The sequence below is a fragment of the Centropristis striata genome, chromosome 10, assembly GCF_030273125.1.
Source record: "Centropristis striata isolate RG_2023a ecotype Rhode Island chromosome 10, C.striata_1.0, whole genome shotgun sequence".
Lineage (NCBI taxonomy): Eukaryota > Metazoa > Chordata > Actinopteri > Perciformes > Serranidae > Centropristis > Centropristis striata.
This window is the reverse complement of record NC_081526.1, coordinates 17,539,495-17,559,604: the sequence shown is the minus strand read 5'-3', so window position 1 is coordinate 17,559,604 and position 20,110 is coordinate 17,539,495. Positions and strand designations below refer to the sequence as shown.

The following is a 20,110-nucleotide window of genomic DNA, read 5'->3' as shown; positions in this document are numbered from 1 at the left end:
TTTTGTTGACATATTACAGCCAAAGAATGAAAAAAGGGCCACAGACATGGCTCGTTTCTGGCTCAGAATATGGGAAAAATAAATTTTTTCGATAACAGTCCTTTATTGTAAAACTTCAACCATTCGAAAGAGCAATAAAGGTGAATAGGGTAAAAAAAAAAGGAATATATTATTAAAAAATTTCCATAAAACCTCACCCCAGTTGATTGCCTGCATTAAGATAATTTTTTTTTGCATTACTAGTTTTCTAAAATGTTATAATTACATATGTAAATTCATGACCCAAATAGACATAGTGTAGTAAAATAAACAATAAAATGTGTATTTTGGATGTTTTCTGTCCATAAGTCTGAAAGAGCATGTTATGAACGCAAAATAGCTCAAAATTCACCAGTGCATAAAAACCCTTTTTGTTGTTTTTGCCTGTAGCATTAAAATCCATAATTTAGACAGTTTCTTAGTGCGCAAGCATACAAAATATCTACTGTAAATAAAATACAAGAGCTGCCTGCAGAATTGGGCAAGTGAGATAAATAATAGAGGGCCAGTGAACCTGGAGAAAGGGTTATCTGCCTGAGGAACAGGAAAGCTGAATGACAGGATGACCAGCTGGCTCGGAAACAAGAAGTCTGTCTGCCTGGAGAACAATGGTGGAACAGGATAGTTCCTGGGATAGGAAGCAGCTGATAGGAAACAGGTGAACCTGATGACCCGGGGACAGGAAAGTTCACTTTCTGACACTCTTTAGTAACACCTGGTGGCAGTGGCAGTAAAATGCAACAGAGTGTATTCTATCTTGTGTTTCCTCCCCAATAAATGTAAGTTTAAAAGGTTTTGACCTGCACCCTACATCCTGCACTGACGCCTCCACCTGCACAACCTAACTCAGGTGAGGGTTTTTTTCTTCTAAAGACAGCATGGAAAAGTTGTGCATTTAATTTATATAAATTGGCACACCAACTTAGATAACGGTTGGATGTTTGCATACTGTTTATGAGAGCTTTTTGCAGAGATTACATCAACAACAAACATTAGCATGCTATGTTATGTGGCTCATGTTTGCTACTTCACATTGTTATGGGTTGCTTATCCTCAAAAAGTTATGCCAACTAAGTGTTTTGGGGGCGTGAGGTATACAGCAAGTTCAGCAAATACACAGAGCCACAGTTCGTGGAGCCGTTTAGTGTTTAGTTGCCAGGAAATACCCAGCACCCAGGGATGGCGCAGTATTCCCCCTATACCATATACAGTCTATGCCCTATACCCAGGCTAGTATTCCTCTGAAAATAGAGAACCGGGTGAATTGTTTGTCTTCAGAGTTTGAAACTACAAGGTGACTTTTGGGGTTAACCGCTTATATGTTAGGTTTAATATTTCCACTTGCACCCTTTAAAAATGGACTTAGCTCCAGGATCATACTAAGGTTCAGTAATTAGCCCAGTGGCAACCCAGTCTCTACAGTTTTATTTAACTCAGTGTACATTTTTGAATTTTGAGCTCTGTGAAATATATTCTTTTTGTATAAGTAATTTGTCGACTACTTGTGTAAACTAAACACAACTTTAGCTACAGTCAACCACAGAGTGTTTAATAAGGAGTTTTTATTACATTTTATATTGGATTGTGTCAACCATTTCTAGAAATGATAACCGAGAAAAAAAGAATAAATAAGAAATAAAACAACTAAATACATATAAATACTGTGTGTTCTGTCTCAATTGCTGACTATTTAAATAAATAATTAATACAAATAAATAAATAGCTAATGCCATTTCTAAATCACCCCAGGCATTGCTTTATTTATTTTGTAAAAAAAAGTTTTCATATCTGAGCATTTTGGTTAAAAATACACTGATACTGATGAATACAGATATGCCTTTTATAGGTCATTATAGGGCAATAATATATCGATTTATCTATAAGGCTCTCCTTTTTATTTTTTCAATCAATATATTTAAAAATAGATTGGCGAATTATTGCACTCTGTTGTATAAATATGTTTCCCAACTTTTTTTGGATTCAGGGTTTTAGATATGTATGGGAATATTGAAGCATCTTTCAGGAATCTAAAGGTGTGTGGAGCAACAAAAAAAGCTTTAAATTTACCAAATGATTATTATATAATGTTGTTTTGCAGCTCTAATAGCAATTATAAAAACTAGTTTAACTGCTTTGTTGAGACGACGAAGAGACGACATACCTTGTTACCATAAAATCCCCTGTATGCATGATGAAAAAGAACTGAAATTGTTTGAAGTGTAGAGAGGTTGAAATTAACCTCTCAGATGTGCAGGAAATTGACTTAAAATGCAAACAAAGGCCTATGTTACTGTTCACTTGGCAACAGATGTGAGTGGGTGTTAGACCCAAGAGATTCCTCCTTCAGTTCTTTCTGTGTGGAAGTTCATTTTGTGGTTATTAATTTTTCATCTGCATTCAAATTCTAATTGTGGTTGGTGTGCTGCAGAATTTAACTCGTGATTTCCCAATAGTGCAAGACATAACTGACAAGTGATTGTTAATGGCAAACTTTGCTAATGTGATTAAATAATTTGTAGATGCAAGATGTCAGTACTGCAGTGTCTACATTCACAAAAAGTTCAGTATTTAATGTTAATACCAAGATTTATTTATTTATTTTTTTTCATATGAAGCAAAACAGTCCACAGGAGAAAATTTCACACAATCCCAAGCAACATTTCTTTTTTTTTTACTGTCATCACAACAGAATATTTTCCAGGGGATGAATATATGATGAATCTATAATATAATCTCTCTTCCTTTTATAGTCATAAAACAAAAATGATAAACCCAGTTGTTAGGGAAGCACTCTGATCTGTCACTGTAGTAAAAGTTGCAATAACACAATAGAAATAAAATTCCCCCAAAAGTCCATTATATGTAAAGGGCTTGTATTAAAAATTTTGCTTTAGAAAAAGTAAAAAGTACCAACAGTAAAAAAGAACCAAAGTTTAAAAAAAATGGTCTCTGTCACAGTGTTAAAATATTGATGCACGAAACATCTAAGCAGTATTTGAGCTATGTCTGAATTTCCACGACACTGCCAGGGGATTTAAACTGCAGAGACATCTCATATTCTTGTTGTCTGGAGGGGGGGGATAAAAAAACACATCTTAAGTTTTGTTACACTTTTAGATCTGTTGAAGGATTACTTGCTTCTCCAGAGGACTACAAAACTGACAAAAAGCATTTCTGCAACTGATTAAATAATGTCAGAAGTACATTATTCAAGTACAGTTTTTAACTGTCTCATACTAAATGAAAACCTTTAATCTAAAAAGAAATGAGTAACCATAGCTGTCAAATAAATGTAGAGGAGTAAATGGTACAAAATGTCCTCTGAGTTGTAGTGGAGTGAAAACAAAGTATCCCAAAAATAAAATAGCCTTTTAAATACCTATTCCTGCAAATATACCATACTTGTGTGATGTACTTAATAACTTTACAGCATCCCAAATAAGCAATGGTCTGCTGATCTGCTATAAATGGACACATTTCACAGAAAATAATCTGGATGACAGTCTGATTTCTCGGCTGATGATTCACCCACCCTGCACTTTCTGCCATCAATGTATCCACATGTTAAATACAGAATCCATCAGAGAGTGGAGGATATACATGACAGACACTGCTGGTGAAAGAAGGGAGTGGGAGGACTGAATAAAAAGCCGCCAAGCTCATGTAGTTGTCAGTAAAGATCAGTGACAGCATGGAAAATTGTAGAATTTGCTGGAATTATTGAAGAAAATCACAACAAGATTGAAATATTGAAATACCTCTTGTTTGAACACATCAAAATAAAAATGCCACACTGGAAAAGTATATAGTAAGTTCATATTTGTCTTGGATCATTTAATTTATTAAATCCATGCCTGGTTTATACTTTTCAGAGTTGATTTGTCTATAATAATCTCTGCAGACTTGTGATGGGGACATGCAGAAAATTACGGACAGCACACATGGATATATGCAGACAATTAAATTCTAATTTATTATCTAAATTGCGAAAGCAATCAGCAGTTCTATTTGACCCTCAAAAGGAGACTGTTGAGAGTAAACGTATGCTACACTGAGCACTGTGTTTGCTCAGTGAAGCAGAGAATATGTTTGTCTTTATAGCATATTCATAACTTCAGCTTTTGCCTTCATGTTAAATGGAGAGCCTTTGGCTTACAAATCCAGGTGGGCATCTGACTCTGCTGTTAAGATACAGCGAGACCAAACACCAATACATCATTTGTCAGTCTGAGTGCAGCCGGGTTTCAAAAGTGAAATTTAAAGTTTCAGCACAGGAGCTGCAACTGATTGGAGTTGCAGTTCTGCAGCAGAATTACCCGAATTAGATTTATTAAGAATGAAAACACACAAGACTTTTAGCTTGATTGATTGCCTCTAGGATTGGGTACTGTTCACATATGAAACGATATTGGTACCTGGAATTCGGTATCTTTCAGTACCTTTCTTTGGTACTTTTCTCTCTTTATAATAACAAAATAAATGTAGTAGATAAGTTCCCCCATAGTTTTTGTTTCCAATTATTCCGTACCGAATACGATGTATTTCGGTTGGTACCCTTAAAAGTCCAGTTCTGTACCCAAACCTGGTTGGTTCAGCTAACTCTTTCTAGTCCTCGATCGCTTTATACTGGTATATTTTAATGCAATGGTGCATGCTGTCAGACACAGCTAACTGACCCTCAGGTAGCAGGGTCAGTCCACGTGGACTACTCAAGCCCTGGGTCACTATTGGCCACCCCACTCTGTGTGCTGGGTATAACAGGACTCTGTGCTGCTCCCCCCAGTCCGCCACCAGCACAGTACCATCTGTATCTATGGAGATGCCCCAGGGGCAGGCCAGGATGGGTCCCATACCGGCACAAACACCCAGAACTCTCACTGTGTTCCAGCCTGGCTCGAGCACTTTGATGCAAGGCACACGACCTGTCTCATTGCCCCTTTCAGACACAGCTATCATGCCTGAGCTCAAGCAGGCTGCCACTAAGTAGGGCCTGTGGAATCCGGTCACTACTGTGCGCTCAAGACGGGAGCCTGTCTTTGGGTCAAGCTTTAGGGCAATGAGGGTACCTTTGCGGATATCAGCTACCAAGAACTCATCCAGCCTGGTCACAGTCACACCCCTGGGAGCCTCAAGTTCATCTTTTGCAGAGCCCAGCCCTGATCCTCCAAAGGTCTGGAGCAGGCGACCATGCCGGCTGAACACCAGCAGGGCTCGCTCTGCTGCACAGCTTAGTGCAATCAAACCTTTAGCGTTCACAGCGATGTCAAAGTAGTTCCGACATCGTCTGGCAGAGCTATCGGAAGTTGGGGAGGTCACTTGCTGGAGGACATTGCCTCGAGGGTCAGTCACCTGTTTCAAAGTGAGATTCAGTTTTAAGTTTGCGAAAGTACATTATGATATGTTGCAAAAAGATATTCAAAACAACACATACCTGAACACGGGCATTTCCGCAGTCCACTATATAGAGTTGGCCCTGCGGTGTGGCATGGATACCACTTGGCAGGGTAAGATCAGACCGCCCCGAACCTTGCTTCCCAAACTGCCTGATCAGATCGACTCCTCTAGGGCTAAATGCTATCATGGATACATCTCCCTCCTCTTCCAACTCCACCAGGGCTGGTTCTCCCCTCTCTCTTTTGCCTCTCTTTAGCTCCTGAGGCGAACCATCTATGACGGACATAGATAAAGACCGAGCCACAAGGGGTTGTTTTGAGCCAGCCACTGGGACTTTTTTCTGTGGCTGTTGCAGAATATTGTGACCTCTATATGTAGGGTATGATAATGTCTGTCTCATGTCAGAGTCTCTAGCCCCCCTACTGAGAGGTGGCGAGGTTGTGCTTGACATGGATTTTAAGTTGCTACACTTCACGCCCCATATCCCTACCTCCTCATTCCTCCCACCGCTGATCATTGGGCGAGTCTTGTGTGTCAAGTCCACTGCAGATTTTGACAGACGGCAATTGTAGTTCAAAGAGCCTCTGTTCATGCTGTAGTCATGAGGGGGGCTAACGATGAAAGTGTAGCTGGAGTCGAGGCTGTCTGTAGGGGATGGTGCTCGACCAGAGTCACCATGGGTCCCTAGAGAGTGTTCATCAGATGACTGGCTGAGGCAAGAATGGGGTCGACCCCTGGAGGTGAGGTCTAGGCAACTTTGGCTGGTCAGAGGCTCTCTTGGAGTCATCCTGGGAGATGTTAGAGAACTGACGCCATACCTTGAAAGTCTACTATTGGAATCTTGACTCACTTTTCCTTTATCTCCACCCTGGCTGTCTAAACTCAAGCAGTGACTCAGCTTTGCATGCTCACGTCTTCTTTCAGGTGACGGGGACAAGTTTCTACCAGAGGCCAAACTAATCGCATTCCTCTGATTCTTGGGAGAGTAGTGATTACCATTACTGCTCATCTTGTAAACCTGTTCTTTGCCTTCAGTATCCATGTTTTTAAGGACAGTAGGGACAGCCAGAAATATGTCCTCCCCTTGTTGCTGAAAGGAGGCTGACTCCATTTCATCATCATGGGAGGACTCCCAGTCAGGCTGCTCACACTTTGGAAGCCAACGACTTATCTTTGTTGAGGAGATGTTTTGGTCCTCCTCTGATTCCAGATCACTCCGGGTAGAGAGGCTGATCTTTCTGACAACTCTGCCGGTTGGTGAGGTCCATCCCTGTCCCAGGGGGCTTTTCTCTCCTCCAGCACCTTGATGGTTTGTGTCTTCACACTGCATCTCATGTAAATGGAGAGCACACATTTGCCCCTGTGGCCCACAACCTCCAACATGCAGGCATAGGCTTTGTTCTTGCACACGAATATCTCCGAAGGTGACCGCATTGGGTTGGGGGCTGGGTTTGAAGTTCACTTTCTTTAGGGAAACTGAGACTTCCCAGGGTTGTAGGAACTCAGTGATGTCCTTCAGCAGCTGGTTTGGCCCTTTCTCCTCCATACCCGACTGCTGACCAGCCTCTTGAATCCACTGCTGAAGTTGAGTCAGTTTACAGAGTCTTTGCTCCAACAGGGACTGGCTGACCCGGGCTGCCGCCATATTCTCCCTCTTGACCTGCTCCAGATGCTGCTGAGTATCCCGATGGTCCTGCTCCACCCTCTCTAGCAGGCGTCGCTCCTCTCTACGTGCTCCCAGAATGGCCCGTTCTAAACCCCGCTTTACAGATTCAGTCTCGGTTGCATGTCGCTCTTGTAGGCAGCGCAGCTCTGCCTCTGCCTGGGCAAGGTCACACCGGGCCTGTGCTGCCCAGCAAGGAGGGGACTGAGGCAGGAGAGCAGGGGGAGGACCGTCTGAGTGACGATCAGGACTGGGGCTGAGAGTTAGAATAGGGGAGGAGGAATTGCTACCCAGAGGTGTTCCCACAAACATGATGGATGGATGGATGGATGAATCTGATGAATTCAATTGGAGTTCTACAGAAAGACACAAGAAGGGGAAAGGGAAGATAAACAAAAAAAATCAACAAAAATCATGAACATAACGGATGCCTAATGAACCATAGCATGGAAGCATGGGAGATGCATTCCTCTAAAACTTTGTTTTGGCTGTAAGTGTAGTAAATGTGTAGTAAATTTATTTAAGTTGTTTCAGACCAATGCAGTATGAATCTTCCATACATTATGTCACTATATCTGAGCCTTTATGCACTATTTTCAAAATATTAAAATGTATAATGATCAGTTATCTGTGTCGGCCATGAGCAGCAGGAAATTATCGTGTTGGCTGAAAAAAAGCCATGTAAATAAATCATGAGGATGTTAGTTTTAGCAATGTGGCAGTATATTGAGCCTGTACCTGTGCTAACAATTGTGGAAGTTACCTCCTAAATTAAAATTTTGTACAACAATAAAAATGACTAAAATAAGACTTGATGTTCTTGGTAGTGCAATGTGTGATAGACACATAATCAAAGAATGCAGACTGAATCTGACACACTACTTCGGCCTGTCAAAGGTGACTGAGCAACCACTTATTAACTCTGTGCACCAGATAGATGTTTTATTAGAGCCATTTCCATGCTGCCGAGTGAACAGATGCTTTTGGAAAGGTGATACTGCTGTCACGGAAGGCCGTAAGAGAGAAAAATCTGCAGGCAGAGAGAACTAGCATGGAGGAAGAAGAAAGTTTTACACAGAGAAATCTATTAGCATTTCAATTCGAGTCAGACAGCCAAAAGCATCCAGAGTAAGGGCGAGAGTGGGAGGTAAAGAGACAGCCCAAGTGTCAATACAACAATACTGCTCAGCTCCCCAGTTCTGCAAACAGACCCTGCTTTGATATTTTATTCATGAGAAGAACAAAGTGATGTAGAGAGACAGCAGTGAAAGATGTCTGTCCTCCGTGTGATGTATTGTGGTAATACTGGAACCCCAGGAAGCCATCCACAAAATTGCATTGTTATCAGGAATACATTAGGAAGTTTATGGCCCCAGACTGTTTTTCATGTAAAGGAATGGGTAAGGTTGCTAATCCTGTGCATGAATACTATGAGGCTTTTTTGCTCATCATCATCCTTCGACTGTTGTCGAGATCCTAGATGCCACGTCTTTCCATCGGGTCCTGTCGGCCATTGCTTCTCCCAGTTCCTGGAATGTAAGTCCTGTGTCCCTGGAGATTGTTTCAGGATGTGTATGAGGCGCCGCCATAGCAGGATGTCGGATATTACTTGGTCCTTGGCACGATAGCAGTGACCAGCAGAGATCGCTCTTCGACGTGCTACAGTTGTTGTTATAGGCGGCAGTTCACCATAGATCTGCTCTTTGGTTGGATGAGTTTTCCAGGAGATGTTTCTGACACACATGAGGAGTCTTGTATATGTGCCATCAAGCCGGTCTTGTAGTTCCTTCTTCATAGTCCAGGTCTCAGCACCATATAGCAGGATGCTTTCAACACAGGCCCTGAAAGAGGCCGGTCAGATATTTCTCGCTGTGCAACAAGATCTTCTTCCAACCATGAGGCCGTGGTCTCTGATGTTGATTGCCGCTGAGCATAGTCGAACAAGAAAGGTGCAAGCCTGTCACCTTGGAGAATTCCTGCTGTAGTTGAGAATTCTTTTGTTGGGCCATCGTGGCTCTTAAAGAAGCTGGTGGGGTTTTCATACATATGGCTATCGCTTTAACGATCCGCTCAGGGATTCCATAATTATGGAGGATGTGCATCATGGCTGCTCTGTTCACACTGTCAAAAGCCTTTGAGAAGTCTACAAATATGATGGTGCCTCTCCTCTTTGAGACCTTGAGTTCCTCAATAATTCACCTTATTGCTATGATCTGTGGGAGGGTGGATCTTTTTCTCCGGAACCCATTTTGGTACCCTTTTTTGCTACTTCTGGATAATCTTGAAAATAATTTCCAAAATAGGGAAAAAACAATCTACTTCAATAAATGTTATAAGACGACTTCATCAGTAATAAATGCAGCTTTGAAATTAACAAAAGTATGACTCAAATTGCAAAACATCTATTTGAGTATGCAGTGGCAACTTTTGATACAAATTTTTTCAATTATCACACACACTTCCTTACAAAAGTATTGATTTCCCTCTGCTGAGGGCTTATGTTTAAGCTCAATAAGTGATTTCAACATACAGTTTCAACAACAGTACTGAAAACTAAATAACAAACTAAAGATATAATACAGTCACTGCTAATGCTGATTGTGGAGTCAGTGAAGTGTAAAGAGTGTAAAGTTAGTATGCAGCAGTGCTTACTATTTTTGAGTTATAACCAGCTCAAAGTGACATTCAGGAGCCTAGCGGGAGGAGGATGCTAGAGAAGAAAAGGAAGGAAGATGCCATTATTTTCTTTATATTTTAAAATGCCATAAATTATGGATTTAAAGAAAACATGCAATCGAGCTGTAACACTGTGTCCTGAAAATGATGTGAGCAACCAGCAGCAACACAATCGGCTTGATTGCATTGTTTCCTGCTTCCCCCTTCTCAGGGGTTCTGTATGCTTGCCCCTTCATGAAATAATAATTCAAAATTCATATTTTCCCTCTTAATCCAACCTTAACCCCAATCTAAATGTTAAGGCACCATAATGTTTTCTTTGGTTTTATGTTTTGCACTTCTATTGACCCCACATTTTATAAATCTAATAAATGTTTATATGTGTGTGATGGTTAATATTTAATGATTACATTTGAATTAGTGTGGCATTTGTATCAGGGTTATGAATAGTTTAAGGAGCTGACTGTAAAGTCTACTTGATGGTGTAAGTTACTCAACATATTATTAATTAGTAATTCTTCTATTCTTCATCCTCTATTCCTCTTCTGAGCTGCTGACAGAAGCCCTGATGCAACAGAGGTAAAATTCTGCAGATCCATTATCTAAGTTTGATCTAAACTGTTGGAAAAAAAAGGTTTTGCCAAGAAAATCTTTCTAAATGTCTTCAAAAAAATAAAAATTTTAAGGATAATTTTGTATTTTTTTCCTCTGAAAATGGATGAAAAAAATGTATGGCAGCTGTTTTTTGTTTTTATCAGGATCATTTTTAGTGATGTCTGTGTCGTAATACTCATTTAGACCACAAGGGGCTCTGCTATGTTGTAAATAGGACTTGGTGTTCTCGTTTTCTCCCAGGTGAGTTTTAATTTCTCCATGCCATTTAAACACAAGGTAAATATATTGGGTTTTAACAAATTATGTAGCATTACTTTTATGTTTTCAATTTGGCTAGAAATGTATTTTAATCCGCACTGAAGGCTGTTAGAGTTGCTATACAATCACTAAACTAAAACACACCCCAAAAATGTAAAAAGAAAGAAAAAAAATGTTCACCTGTTCAGCTCACAAAACTAAAATAATGATCCTGGCAAAGCTTTTTTGCTTAAAACCTTTTTCCACTTGTTCTTAGAGGTGCTTCTGGGAAAAGATAGTTGATTGTTGAGTCTCATTCCCAGGTCCTCAAATACAGATGGTACACCAGCCCAAAGTTTCTGTATTTAAAGACCAGGGAGTCTCTAGAATCGCATACTGTAACTTTAGTTCAACACAAGAAATAAAACCGTTTAGCTCAGAATAAGAAATTGGATCACCAGAATTTTCACTTTTCTCAGGGATGTTGTAGTTCTGATACAGAGAACATTTTTGTCGTTTTTACTTGCAGATGATTGGTTCATTTTCATTGTGATTTGGCTTCCTGTATTTATAGAATGGATAGTGAAGTTATTTATGTCGGAGGCATGTGACAGGTGTGTCTCAGGCACTGTGCCAGTCCCATCCCCGTGTCACGGAGCAGGTTTCCACTCATGTTACCGACCTGCATTATAGATGAGGAGGTCCGGTTGCTCATCTTGTGAGTGCTCTCTGATAACTGAGGCACGCTTGGAAATCAATGAGCAAACTTAAGACAGTCTGTCTCATGAAAATAAGACTGAACTTCAGAAATGCTCAAAAGATACTGTAATATTTGTTTAAAAATAAAAAAAGCATCTTTTATGTTTGCATTTAAAAAAAAAAAGAGATGAAATCAAGGCTTACTAAATCAAATTTTCCTTTATATTACAGACCATTTAAATGGTTTTGTGGAATGATAAAAACACAAATCTATCACTGTGTCTTACCTGCACTCAGGTGCCAGCGCTGCTACGACCCCATGCTCTGCTCTCCTTCACCACGTCTCCCCACTTCCCTCACTTTATCCGTCAGCCTGTGGCCCTCCCTCTGCGCTCTTGTTGGCTGTTGCTTGGAGACTGCCAAGCCGACTCCAGTTTCCTCTGTATGCAAACTCAGTGTGCATCCACAAGTGATATTTTTCTTGCTCTTGAAGCTTTGGACTTTATGGGTTTCTTGGAATCCTGTTGTGTTTAAGAAGATTCAGAGTGTGGAGCAAACTTATAAATAACACAAACACCTCAGCTTTTGTGTCAAAGTGCTGCATGATGAAATTGTGTGGAAGTGTTCCTGTCACGGTTGATTGTAGGGCTTTACTTGGCCATCTGCAAACATCGATTTCTAGGGTCGCTTGGCATGGTATTTTAGTGTTTGGCACACATTTAGTTCAGGGTTTTAGTCGGTTCTCTCTGAATGAACTTTAAAACTTTAATATGATCTCAGCTGTGATGTTCTGGTGACTAGTATGGAGGACAGAAGACAGAATATAAAAAACAAAGGATATGAATAAAAGTAAATACATTTGAGAAAAAAATAATTAAAAATAAATGCAAAAATAAATTAATTCAATCATTAATAAAAATAGGAAAGTAATAAAAAAAATAAATAGGGATAATTAAAAAATAAAATTGGATAAAAAGCGAATTAAAACAGAAATACCAATTCATGACACATTTTTAATTTTCAATTAATTGAATGCCATTTCATTTATCTAGTCATTTATTTATCATTTTGGCAGCTTCCGTCTTCTGTAGAATGTCTTTCATGCTTCATCCATAAGATGTGAGCAAATAAAAAAGTATATATAAAAACAGTATAATTAAATTGTAATAAGTATAATTAAATTATTTAAAAAAAAAATAACTCATCACTTAACTAATACCAAAATGGTTGCTGATTAATTTTTTGTTAATTAGCTGCTTAATTATTATTATTAACAGTTCAAGGTGTCTTGCTGCGGATGTTTCTTTTATAATTATTTACAATAATTTTATTTTTAGTCTTAATTGTAATATTCCTGTATACATTGGGCCTCATTCACCAATATCTTCTTAAGAATCTTCTTAGATTCTTTCTTAAGTCCTTCTTAAGAAGATTTCTAAGAAGACCCTACGTCAGATTCATCAACGTGTTCTTAAGCCGCTGAATTGTTCGCAGCCGTGTCGTAAATTGAGCGGGTGTGCCAGGTGAGTCTAATTAACATAGGATTAGCATAGGTAACCGCCCATTAATGCCCATAAAAGGGCCCATAAAAAGGACTGCAGGGCTGTGTGTAGATGCCTCAAAGAGGAAACGGCAACAGAATGCCTAAAGCAAAGCGTAAATCCATTGGAAAATTAAATTTAGCAGCCTTAGTGCAGGTTGCAACAACACAAACAATTTATTTTCTGGAATAACACATGTAGTATTTATGTAGTATTGGACTGAGGGGATGCAAGCTTGGCTTGATTTTATTTTTAAAAAAATTTTTTATCACAGATGAAGTCCCGCAGAGCCAACTTGCAACAGAACCAGAACAGACAGAGCCCTCCTGCAGCAGCAATATATATGCCATTGTTTTGTAGGCCATGGATGGAGAAATGCCACCAATAAATAGGGTGGTATCACTAATGGACGGCATGATTTCCAATTTACTTGATTCATGTTAAAGCGTTGGCACATTTAATTTAATTAAAATGAAAAAAAAAATGAAATGAATAAATAAATACATAAATATGACGGAAATTTCACTGTAATGTATTTTATTGAACTTAACAAAAGAAGGCAACACAACCATGCCAACATGTCAGCACTGAAATGTGCTTAAGAGTACTCCTGAGTGTTCTTAGGATTTGTTCTTACCCAAGAAAAATCCTGGATAAGAAAAAAATTCATGAATGCCACAATCTTTGTAAAATCGTCGTAAGGACTTAAGAACAAATTTGTTCTTAAGAACGGTTCGTGAATGAGGCCCATTGTTCTTACATTATAAAGGCTGCAGCTAATGATTATTATTATTAATTCATGTAGTAATTATCATATTTTTTATCAAATTGCTTGTTTTTTCAGACCGACAGTACAATTAAAACATATTAAATATATAATATCATAAAACAAGGAAACGCAGAAAATTATGAAGCTGGAATTTCTTTTTAAAGTTGCCTTTTAAACTACTGATGATAATATAGCTGCAGATTATTTCTAATTGACTACTCCACTTTAACAGATTAAGCTGTAAGCATTATCCGGATTTCTCATGACATTTGTATCAGTGCAGGTATGTCTTTGACTCCTCAACATCCAACATGTCTCGTCATTTCTGTGCATAACTTCCTCTCAGCAGTTGAGGATAAACCCACTTTGGTTGACGGTTGCCTGGACACTGCTGCGCTCATCACTCTTCTGTTTTTCTCTCCGTCTCTTCACCAGTAACCAGAGATGAGAACGAGAGTGACGTGAGTTCTTAATTTACCCCACGCATTACCGGTGCAAAAACGTCATCAATTAGTGGTTATTATTATACACTGTATTTATCTTCTACACAGCTGTAGTTGAAGATTTGCTGCTTACATGGCAGACAAACATCAGAAACCTGGTTATTGTGTTATATAGCACAGACAGTGTCTTTATTTCTACTAGAGCAGACCAGTTCCTCATACCTGGGCTACTGACATTCTGAATCCATGATGTGTAAATGTTTAAACATGATACTACAAAAACCTGAAATTGAGATACTCAGCATGTTTACTTGCAGGTCCCACCCCCACCCTCAAGCGTATTAATAATAAATGAACATTGCTTTGAGTTTGTGCAGTGAGCATGTGAACATATAAGTTTGAAGTGTTTTCAATGCTTTAAACACAGTGGATCCAAACAGATACTTATATTAGACACATTAATGTATGTTTCTTTGACATTTATTTTCTAGTTTCTTCATATTAAATACTGGCAGATCTCCACCCATAAAACTGCTGTATAGGTTGTATGTGCAAGCAGGTTCTGTACACACAACACCCCTCCTCCGCTCCCTGCACTGGCTACCTGTGGCTGCTCGGATACGCTTCAAGACTCTAGCTCTGGCGTACTCTGCTGCTAATGGTTCAGGTCCTACTTACAGTACATCCAGGACCTTGTCAAACTCGACACCCCTGCCCGTCCTCTCCGCTCTGCATCAGCCAAACAGCTGGCGACTCCCACCCTCCGTGGGTCAACTCGCCTCAAAACCTCTTCCAGACTTTTCTCTATCTTGGCTCCCAAATGGTGGAACGAGCTCCCCACCGACATCAGGACCTCAGACAGCCTGTACATCTTCCGCCGCAGGCTGAAGACCTATCTCTTCCAACAATACCTCGGTTAAGCCATGGTCACCTAACACATATATATATTTAAAAAAAAAAAAAAAAAAAAAAAAAAAATTGCTCTTCTTCTTCTTCTTCTTCTTTTCTATTCTTTTCTTCTTTAGCATATAGCACTCCTGTAGCAATGACAGTTAGCTCTTAAAGTTATGTACTTACTTGATTCCTGTGGTCTATGTCTAGTACCATCAGGTTGAATGCACTTATTGTAAGTCGCTTCGGACAAAAGCGTCTGCTAAATGACATGTAATGTAATGTAATGTTCTTGCGATCCATAGTTATTTTTATTGTTTTTGTTAAGTCACAAACTCTAGTGGGTGTAGTAATTATGACAGGATCAATGGAAGAAGTCAGGTGACGTAGTATACAAGGGAATAAAGTCTGTGTATGGAGCAGGTTGGGGTGGTTGAATGGGTCAAATAAACAGGATCTTCCTCCAGGAGATCGTTTGTGTCCTGTGACACAACTTAAACTGCGACCATTTTACAACGTTGAAAAGAAATGTCACATTTAATTTGGTTATGAGGATTATTATTATGTTGATACTGGAACTCACTCTTAGGCCTCGCAAAGTCATTCAAATTAAACAAATCAAGAAGGGAAATCCCTCTTTGGTTGAGCTTCTGTCCACAGTAAAGCTCTACCACACACTGTATAAACGAAGTGGATGTAGTCACCAGTGGTGGAAAAGTAATCAAATCCTTTACTTAAGTAAAAGCACTAATACAAAACTGTGAAATTACTCCACTACAAGTAAAAGTCCTGCATTGAAAACTTTACTTTAGTAAAAGTACCAAAGTATCAGCATCAAAATGTACTTCAATTATCAGCAGTAAAATTACTCATCATGCAGAAACATATACTGCAAATATATTATTGGATTTAATTTACTTATGTAAGCATTTTACTGTTGTCAACTTAGGAGTTATTTTAACTACTTATACTGTTTTGTGGTCTAATTCATAAAAATCTTAATTTTAAAGTACAGTGTTACATATATGGAAAATACTCAAAGTACCCCAAAATGTAACTTCGGTACAGTGCTTGAGTAAATGTGCTTTGTTACGTTACAGTTGTCATTCATTGGTTTATGGACTACTGCTCTGAAGCTTTAGCATTTTGGCCCTCCAGATGTTGTTTTCTTGGAGCAAGAAGTGGCTATATTCAGACATAAAGTTGGATCTGACTGAGAACCAGAGGACACTAACCACGCTATACTGGCAGCCTGACTGCACCTGGCTCCTAGCAACGTCGTACAACGTTGCTGCTAATTAGGTTAGATCCCATAATTGAATCAACAAGTTCACAGCTTTTTAAAAGTACAGAGTGCCATGGATACACATTGCTACGTCTCTATCCCGATTGACAGGATGGTATTAACGGTATAAAGCATACCCTGCTTTAGCATCTATTTACTCTAAATGAGGCCATAATTTACATACAACAGTTTGTATTGAAGACGGGCTGAAACTAGTCTTTGAGGCCATAAACTCGTTAGATACTTTGGCAAGAAATGAGAGTTAGTCTTTTTATGTACAATCTGAGTTCTTTTTGAGTCCAGTGGAGTCGTCCCCTGCTGGCCATTAGAAAGAATGCAGGTTTAAGGCTCTTCTTTTTTGTCCAGTTTCTATGAAGCTATACATAATCTGTGATAAGAGTTTACAAAGTGGATATTACTTATTGCACAAAATGTTTTTGAACCACTGTTTTATCATTGTTAGACATGTTTAAATGGATTTAAGTTCATACAATCACAAGACCACAAAGAAAGGACACCAGGACAAATGCGATATTGCTAGGCAAAGAATTTATAAATTAATAAAAACATTCCCTTTGTAGTGTTCTTCTGACAGCTTTTTCCCACTGTATTTTGTCCTTTTTTTCTAATGATTTCAAAATATAGAAAAATATTTCTGACAACATTCATCATTACATTATTTTTAGCATTATTTTCATTCTGTTCTGTTGGTTATTTCACATACCTCTGCATTTTTGACCCATTGCTTTTTACAGTATTTACACATTTAAATCAGTCATCATCATCACCATCTTTCAGCCTTAAACTGGGGACACCAGAGCATTTTTTGCATAGATCACAGGGGAGAAATCCTTCAGGGGGAAAAGTCGAAGCTTTTCAAAGAAAAGTGAGAAGATACTGTACATCCCGTGATAAGCAATATGTCAACACAAGAAAAATCAATTTCAAACATGTACGTTTTAAGAAATCAGCTGTGAAAACAGAGTCTAAGTGGCAACCGAGTCCTTTCAGATGAACTGTATATATTTTCACTTAAATAGTCAAAACCTTTTCTGTTAGAATCACTTGCAGGAATAAACTGTCATCGTTTTTGCATTTGTAACTGAAACATGTTGCAAAATTAAAGTGAAAACCTTGTTGGGGAGCAATGGAACAGCCAATCAGTACCCACCCTGAAACAAAAGAGTCCAATTCAAATAAAAGTTAGTTGAAAACTTTGGCTTGCTTTGCACGCTGTGTTTGCATTTACTCATGATTGTAAAAACCACAACATTCTCTGAATTTAATCACAACGAAACAACTGAATTTGAAGGATCTGAATAAAAAAATCTATTTTAAACTCATTGACAGATCAAATGTAGTGTTCAAATACATCTAAAACACAGTTAGCAGAAAAAAAAACAATCTTACATGACAACATTTTCTGGAGCTTAGCTTTGGGTTCAGCACTCCCCACCATCTTTGTCAGTTCACACAATCAAAATTTGATCAAGCAAATAAAAGAAGTTGGAGTCTTGAGTAGAGCTGAGATTTAACACAAACATAAGACTTTTACTGTTTAAATATTTTCAAAAGAGGTAATTCATTTAGGTTTCTCTTGTTACCTGATTACAGTAATATGAGTTTATGGTGGCCATTTAAAGAACTGCAGTTAGACATTACTGCATATTCAAAAACTCAAATCCCTTTCCCAAATGTAAATTTAAATCCGTATTTGTGTTTCTGTGATTTTAACAGGCTGTCCCCCTGTCAATGATCCCCCTTGAAGCCTGAACAGTTGGAGGGCTCACTTTTCTACCAGCAGAGGAAGCTTTTTGCTGCCATTCATTCTTGGAGTGTAAAAAAAACAAAACAACTTCCATAAAGCGAGGTAATCCATCCCAGTAACCACACAGCCTCAGTGATATTTGTCAAACCCCCTGTTTTATTTCACTATGAGTGCTGCACTAAATTAAGCTCTGCTTACAGTCTGTCATCTGACAACTCCAGTCCAACTCCCTGGTAGGAAATAACGCCTAGTAAAAAAACAAAAAAACACCCCAATGGTAAACTTTGCCGCATCTAAGTCCGTCTTTGTATTCATCAAAATCAAATATAAGTACATATTGGAAAAAAGAATACAAACAATAAGCAGTGAAAATGACTGCAGGAAGTGTGGTGAGGTTTATATGGACTACAATCTGAAATAAAATAAAATGGAAGATTCAGTCACATAAGACCAATGCCAAAAATTTAAGTTTTGCACCTTAGATATAGTGAGCAGCTCCCTTTTTTTGTTTCAAAACACACCAGCCATGTCCAATAAGCTTCACCTGGTAAATATCTCCTTTTTAGGAATAAATCAACTTTATTACAGCTTTGGTCTTTTTTTTTTTTTTTTTTTTTTTTTTAACGGGTTAGGGCATTGGTTCTTCTGACAATGTTGTTGCACCAATAATTTTTACAATTGTATCATAATGCTTTAAACATTTTCCCTGTATTTAACTTTTACAGTAAGTGTATTGTGTTAGGCATTGGAACATTTTTATGGGGTTATTAGAAAGCACTTTTAACACTAAAAAAGTGCTACAAGATTACAAATTTCAATTTGTATGCAGGGAAACTGCCTGCTTAAAGAGTTACAGTGGGAGTTTTAGTATTGTCAGAAAGAGATTGTCTTTGGTGTCCACAGAAATATGACAGAAGTACAGATAGCTGACTGAAACTATTTTAAATGTGACCAAGGAAGTAATAGTAGCGAGATCAGAACAGTTTGTAAAAAATGTAGTTATAAAACACAATCTTGAGTGTAAAAGGAGGAACCTGTCAAGGAACGTGACTCTCCGGCCTTTCTCTCTGTGGGAGGGAAACATTAATCCTGGCTAGGTGAACAGATGGGTGGACGGATGGCAGTGGGTAAAATACAAAGTGATTTCTCTACCAATTTAATTAACCGTGAGCAAACATTCAGCGTGAAATGTGTTCTTTGCCATCGCTGATCTCAGGCACCGGGATGACGCACTAACCACTAAAACCTACTGCTGTGAAGCTAATTTAAGCTCTGCACTATCGCACAAACCAAAGAAAACTTACTCTACACTACTTAATTTTTATTTCCTTATAACCTGGCCTTAATTGGCATGCAGAAACTCTTAACGGTATTAAAACTGTGGGGTGTTTTTTACGAAATGTGTCTAGAAATTCCATAGAAAAGTGAGTTACAGCAGTAATGAAGTACTAACATTTACAAACATGACAACCATGGATATGGCTTTGACAAAAGTGATGTCTGTTTTTTTTATTTTTTAAGATTAAGACTTTGCAGGATGGCAGGCACTTTTAGCAGCTTCTCTACTGCTAAAAGTTGAGAGTGGCTAGTATGTGCAGAAAACCAAATTAATTCATAAAAAGCTCATTCATAGTTAGATGAACTTCACAAAGCAGTCATACAGATAATGCTTATTTTACAGGCCCTTTACTTCATAAAAACATTCTGAACCAAGTTTACAAATTATCAAGAGTTTTACATTATTAAGAAAATTATTAAGAAATTCCAGACCTGTAAAATAAGAATTACCATCTTCTTACAAAAAACTACTGGCACACAACAATTTAAAGCCTTAAAGGTTACTGGAGGTTGAGGAAAAGAGAAAAATATTGAAAGAGAATTTCGTCTTGGCAAATGCTTTTAACACTGTGTGGCTGCGACTTCATTCAGACACAAGAAAATAAATTAAATGCCAATCACAACACTGGCACAGACTCTGGCACATCCTCACATGCACATTTATACTTGGTACCTCACAATGAAATGAAGAGTAGCAGTTACACTAAAAAAAGGGTGTTAGTGTTAAAAAATAGCAGCATGTTAAGTTTCAA

General features: G+C 38.5%; 1 long non-coding RNA gene across 1 annotated transcript; it reads left to right on the top strand.

Moving 5' to 3' along the window:
• Positions 1-727: 727 nt before the first annotated feature.
• Positions 728-18,615, top strand: LOC131978768 (uncharacterized). Its single transcript, XR_009395003.1, has 2 exons — positions 728-889; positions 17,990-18,615. It is a non-coding gene; the product is annotated as an uncharacterized LOC131978768 (long non-coding RNA).
• Positions 18,616-20,110: the final 1,495 nt, after the last annotated feature.